Below are 6,150 nucleotides of genomic sequence, written 5' to 3' on the forward strand. Positions count from 1 at the left end.
GGCCAGTTGGATAATGTAAGCTGGGGCTGACGCCCCCTCAGCAGAAGTCAGCAACAGAAAGAGCAGCTGCTAGATTTGGACTGAGGACTGGATATAAAGCTTGGCTCTGCAGATTACACTGTTCTCCTGACTTGGGGAGACTTTCCTCCCTTCCACCTCAGTTTCCCCTTCTGTAAAATGCAGATGTTGGATTGATGATCCCTAAGGATTCTTGCAGTTCACGCCCCTGTGCCTGTGTCAGGACGGTGAAAGAGTGGGAGCCACCATCAGCCCAGCCACAGGTTCATTTTCTACCTGGACGTTGCTGTCCCTGCCCTTCCCTCCCGCTCCCATCCTTCTTCCCCAGCCCAGGGTGGGGCAGGAGCTCAGAAACCATCTTCAGCAGGCACTTAACTACCTACTCAACCCAGGGAAGGAAATGTTCCCTGGCTTAATGCCCAGCCCAGTCTCCTGAGGACTATCAGAAAGCTGTTAGCCAGGGCCCTATGGGAACACTCTAATGGAAAAGGCAAAAGTCCAACGATCGAGGCTTTCAAAGTCCTTATCATCTCTGTAGCTGCCCGGAGAGATGAGAGGGGACCAGCTTCAGGAATGAATCAGCTTCCTCTTCCAGAAGAAGTCTGTGGAAGGCTGGGGAGTAGAATCCAAACTAGCCCAGAGCAAGCTTGGCCTCTGGAGAGGAATGTTGGGACAATGCAAACATCTGGCTATTATCTTTTCCCTCCTTGGGTCCTTCCAGCCCAAGAGGGGTGGAGATAAGGCTGGTAGGTTCTGTCGTTTTGTCTTTTACTTAACTGTCTTATCTAACCTGCTTGCCTAAAGCGGAGGTTGCCCATCCACTCAATGTTCTATTTCCTTGGTCCCTGTGGCTTCCCAGCGATTCACTCAAGGTCTCCAGACAAGCATGGGGAAGAAGGGGAGAGAATCTTCTCAAAGCTGAGAACAGGCTCCCAGGGGTCACTGGATACATCAGTCAGCTAGCTCCACAGTGCCCGCACCTCCTTCTCCCCCAACACCCATGCACACCATCCACTGCCTCTGTCACCCCCTCATTCTCAGGAAACATTGGCCTCTGCCTAAGGGATGTTGTGTGGGTGAGTCTGGTCCCCTGGAGGATTGGGAGCTCCCCCAGGGGCCGTGTTTACACTACCACTCACATGTGCAGCACAGACATCACTCTGGTGCTGAGGTCCCTTGGGGATGGTGAACAATGCAACCCACCAACCTGTCTTGCCTTGTCATTGGGGATCTTCTCTAGGGGCCTCACCTATCACAAATGGATCTATAACCCCTCCCTACCAACTAGAATCACAGAATAATATCAGAATTGTGGGAGATCCCAAAAGTCATCTTGTCCAGCTCTAGCAAGAGCATCAGACCAGGGAGAGTGGAGAGGAGGGGTGAGCTCAGCTTTCTATCTAGCCTTCTACAGGACTGGGTAGGATGGTTTCTATCCAATAAAGATTTCACCCTGAATCTGAGGGGTCTCTCTTCATAGAGAAAATCTATATAGAGAGGTCTCAGTGCTACAATATCTCCTCCATGACACCAAGATCCAAAGACTGTACCCCTTCTCACCTGATCCAGACTGTACTGTTTAATTGTACATGGCCCAAGGATTTCTCTCTCTCTCTCTCTCTCTCTCTCTCTCTCTCTCTCTCTCTCTCTCTCTCTGTCTCTCCCCCTCTCCCTCTCCCTCTCTCTCTCTCCTCCCCCCCCACTGATGACTGTCTGTAAAATTGATTTGCTATCTATTTATAATAAAAATGATATCATTCAAACATGAATGTGTTTCCTCAAATCTTTGGAGATCCCTCTTCGATGGCTTTTCTTAGAAGAAAGAAAGATAGGAGAGAAATTCCTCAGATTTCTCAAAACAGCCAAATGGCCATTTCTCATCCTATAGACATTTGACCAGTAACTAAAGGGCTGCCAGGTTGTATTTGCATTTCTATCCTGAGAAGATGTTGCCAAAAGCAACAGACCATGTCTTCAACCCGCCCACCACTCAAGGCTCACCAGAATTTCCCAAATCCCTCTGGGAGGGAGAGGAGGGGGCCTAGGTGAAGCATCTCACCAATCCTCAGCACCACCATGGGTCAATAGCACTTCTCACACAGAAAGGCCCATGTGAGTAGATTTAGCAATACAGAAATCTCTCACGGGGGTCTCCACAAAGCAGAACTAGGATGATTCTCTTGATTGGTCACAGACCACTTAAAGAACAGCTTTTTTTTCTGGTGCCCACAGTATTCAACCCCTTTATACTTTCCTCTCAAGTCATCGTTGTCCTAGACCTCAGAACCACAGACTGTCAAGAGTCTAAAGGGCCTTTAGAAGGACTCTTGTCTGAACCAAACCTGAAGCATCCCTTGATACCCTCTCTAGAACCTCCAACATCAGCCAGACAGCCTCTGTGATTCTTGAACCTATAATCTGCCTCCCCAGGATTTCTACCCATTAATCAGACTTTCCTTGACCCACAGCTGTCAAACCCTTGTTAGTCAGGATTGTCTCACTGATCACATGTGTTTGCCCCATGCCTAGCACAGTGTCTGACACATGGGAGCCACTTAATCAATATTTGTTGATTGACTGACTGATAGATTTCTTTCTCCAAATCTATTTTTCCAGAACAGATAACCATTCAGAGAGCTTCGCTGATACTTCTGTTAATGAAGAAGTCATTTTGTGTCCAATCCTCTTTGGCCCAGGGATTTAACCACTAGGCCTATACCCCACAGAGACCAAACATAGGAAGAAAGGCCCAATAAACACCAACATATTCACAGAAAACTTTTTGTGGTAGCAAAGAAGCAGGAACTATGCGGGGGAGGGGAGGGGACCCATCAGCTGGGGAGTGGCAGGAAACTAGATGGCCCAGAGCAGAGGTTCAAACGCAAAGCCAGGATCCAGAGTGTGGCAGGAAGCAGGTTAAACTATAATTAGGAAATGTTCAATAAAATAAACAGAAATACAGTACAACATAAATAATGCTGATTTGTGTTTTTCTGAGTCAACAGGTGCACATACTCCCCTCAACCCTCCACCTGGGATCCATTTCTATTTGATTGACGCCACTGGCATAGAGAGGGGAGTGCTGGCCCTGGAGTCAGGAGGACCTGAGTTGGCATCCTGCCTCAGATACTTGCTGACTGTGTGATCATGGGAAAGTCATTAATCTTACTCCTCCTCAGTTTCCTTATCCATAAAATAGGTGTAATATTAGTCCCTACCTCACAGGGATATGGTGGAAAAATAATGAAATAATAGATATAAAGGACTTTGCAAACCTTAAAGCACTATGTAAATAGGGGCAGCTAGGTGGCACAGTGGATAGAGCACCGGCCCTGGAGTCAGGAGTACCTGAGTTCAAATCCAGCCTCAGACACTTAATACACTTACTAGCTGTGTGACCCTGGGCAAGTCACTTAACCCCAATTGCCTCACTAAAAAAAAAAAAGCACCATGTAAATATTAGCTATTACTATTAAATAGCTATTATTGACCATTAGATTGTGGTATATGAATGTAATGGAGCATTGTTGTGTCCTAAGAAATAGTGAAAGTGAACAATTTGAGATACAAGGGGAAGGCTTATGCATTGGTAAAGAGTCCCACAGTAATGGAAACAGAAAACAAAAACATAAAAATGAACAGTGTAATTACCATTACCAAACTTGGACACAGAGAAGGGTAGCAGGTCAGTCCAAAAGCATTAAGTGCCTACAATGTACTTGGCACTGTACTAAGGACTGAGAATTTTTAAAAAGAAGACGCAAAGGAGAGTCACTGCCCTCAAGGAACTTTCAATCTAATTGGAAGGACAACAAGCAAAGAAATATGTACCAACAAGCTATGGGGGGGGGGGGGAGAACAACAACAAAAAAATAACAGAAGCAAGGCATTAGAATTAAGAGGGGTTGGAGTTGGCTTCCAGTAAAAAAAAATGAGGTTTTAATTGGGACTTCAAGGAAGCCAAAGAGATCGGTAGTCACAGCTGAGGAGGGAGAGAAGTCCAAGTATGGGGAACAGCCAGAGAGAATGCCAAAATCTAGAAATAGTCTTCTTTGTAGCACAACCAGGAGGCCAATGTCATTGGATCAAAGAGGAGCCAGTGGGGCATAAAGATGTAAAAAGACTGAAAAGGTTGGGAAGGGGGAATAGATAGGGAGCCAATGGAATTTGGTTGGTTATTATCCTTTTTGCTCAAAGAGGACCAAGATGGCATCATTATGAAAGGGGAAGGGGCAAAGCACAGTGTTTCCAACTGTGACTGATCAAACCAGTACAAGTTGAGAAGGCTCCACCACAGGTCAAGCTAAAAAGTCCATATGAACATTTGAAGTGGGAATGTCTCCAAAAGTGAGCAACTCATGTTTCTCTTGGACTACTGCAATTCTGCTTTTCTCATAGACCATGGGGCCTTCTTTGGTTTTTTTATTGTTTTCCAGTTACATGTAAAAATGGTTTTCAACATGTGTTTTCATAAGATTTTTAGTTCCAAATTTTTCTCCCTCCCTCCTTTCCCTCACCCATTCCCAAGACAGAAACCAATCTGATATAGGTTATATATGTACAATCACATTCAGCATATTTCTACATTAGTCATATTATGAAAAAAGAGTCAGAACAAAAGGGGAAAACCTCAAAAAAGAAAAAAATACAAGAAAAAGCAGAAACAGTATGGTTCAATCTGCATTCAGAATCCACAGTTCTTTTTTCTGGATGTGGAGAACATTTTCCATCATGAGTTCTTTGGAATTGTCTTGGATCATTGCACTGCTGAGAAGCACCAAGTCTACCACAGTTGATCATCACATAATGTTGCTGTTACTGTGTAAGGTGTTTTCCTGGCTCTGCTCACTTCACTCAGCATCAATCTACTTAAGTCTTTGCAGGATTTTCTGAAATCTGCCTCACAGCACCTTCTTTGAAGGGACAATACTGTGCCAGTGTCTCCCATGTCTCACAATTGATTCCAAAGTTCTTCAGAGACACCTTGAGAGTGTTCTTGTATCAATTCTTCTGACCACCATGTGAGTGCCTGCCTTATGTGAGTTCTCCATAAAATAGTCTTTTAGGCAAATGTACACTTACCATTCAAACAACTTGGCCAGTCCTTCGGGAGTTGCAGAGTTTGAATGCTTGGCAGTTCAGCTTAAGAAAGGACCTCAATGAACTCATGAAATAAGTAGGTGGGTTGGACGGGTACTTTAGGAAAATCACTGGCAGCTTAATTGAGAATGGATTGGAGGGGGCAGCTAGGTGGTGCAGTGGATAAAGCACCGGCCCTGGATTCAGGAGTACCTGAGTTCAAATCCGGCCTCAGACACTTGACACTTAATAGCTGTGTGACCTTGGACAAGTCACTTAACCCCCATCGCCCCACAAAAACAAAAACAAAAGAGAGAGAGAATGGATTGGAGTGGGGAGAGACTTGAAGCAGACAGACCAACATGTAAAGCAAATGTACTATTTTTCAAAGGCGGGGGAGGGTAGGCATGGAATACTGTAGGTACTGTCTGACATACTCAATATATTAGCTAGTTTTACTGAATTTCTTTTTCTCCTTGTTTTTAAATCTTTGTCATAAAATATAGTTCACTAGTTGGGGCAGTAGGAAGGAAGATATTCTCAAATTAATGAAGTACCAGCCCTGGATTCAGGAGGACCTGAGTTCAAATTCAGCTTCAGACACTTGACACTTACTAGCTGTGTGACCCTGGGCAAGTCACTTAACCCTCATTGCCCTGCAAACCCCACCAAAAAGCAAAAACAAAATTTATGTGATATAAAAACAAGAGGCATCAATAAAAACAAAATTTTGTTGAAAGAAGAAATTGTCAAGACTGAGACTCCCAAGTGGATTCAAAGGATGGAAGCTCAGTGGAGAGATTACAAGTAGAAATGTTGGTTCAAAACAGAGATACAAGTGAGATTTCTTCAGGCCAGACTAAGTTATATGCTGACTGCCTGCCCCTTCTGACAGTCTTGGCAGCATGCCCAGGGTAGTTTGAACTGGTATAATGAGGGCGGAGGAGCATGCTATGTGCCATGTCGATATGTTCCCCAACCTACCCAACACCCACTTTACATTTACTTTTGCTACTCTTCTCTGGCTACTGGGCAGGATATGACAAACCCATT

The sequence above is a fragment of the Dromiciops gliroides genome, chromosome 3 (genome assembly GCF_019393635.1).
Source record: "Dromiciops gliroides isolate mDroGli1 chromosome 3, mDroGli1.pri, whole genome shotgun sequence".
NCBI lineage: Eukaryota > Metazoa > Chordata > Mammalia > Microbiotheria > Microbiotheriidae > Dromiciops > Dromiciops gliroides.